This window comes from Phoca vitulina, unplaced genomic scaffold (genome assembly GCF_004348235.1).
Source record: "Phoca vitulina isolate PV1807 unplaced genomic scaffold, GSC_HSeal_1.0 scaffold89, whole genome shotgun sequence".
Lineage (NCBI taxonomy): Eukaryota > Metazoa > Chordata > Mammalia > Carnivora > Phocidae > Phoca > Phoca vitulina.
Window position 1 is genome coordinate 1,353,496 of NW_022589792.1, and position 431 is coordinate 1,353,926.

A 431-nucleotide genomic window follows, 5' to 3' on the forward strand; every position below is an offset into this window, starting at 1 on the left:
TGCCCGTCGTAGGCCTGGGTGTCTGACCCACCGGCAGTGTGATGGGCAGGTTCCTCCACTGTTCCCGGCACGGGAATGCAGGGTGGGGGTGGCAGGGCAGTCCCCTGTCACAAAAGGGTCCAGCTCCAGGCCTCTAGATGCCTTTACTCCAAGGTTGGCTGGGGCCAGCAAGCCGGTTACCTTGGGACCTTGTATTCCTGATGGTCTGCAGAGTAGCTTACGAGTGGCCCGGGCTGGTGTCTGGGGATTTGCTCACACAGTTCTGCATGCTTGCTTTTCTGCTCCATGGGTTGTGGTGTTGTTTTAAGTGCAGTTTCACGTCACCATGGAGTAAAATGTCCAAGGTTTGGTACGTGTAACCTGACTTGAAAAAGGCCAGTTGAATCTGGCTAAAGCACCCCAAGATCTGGGAAACCCAGCCATAGAACCTT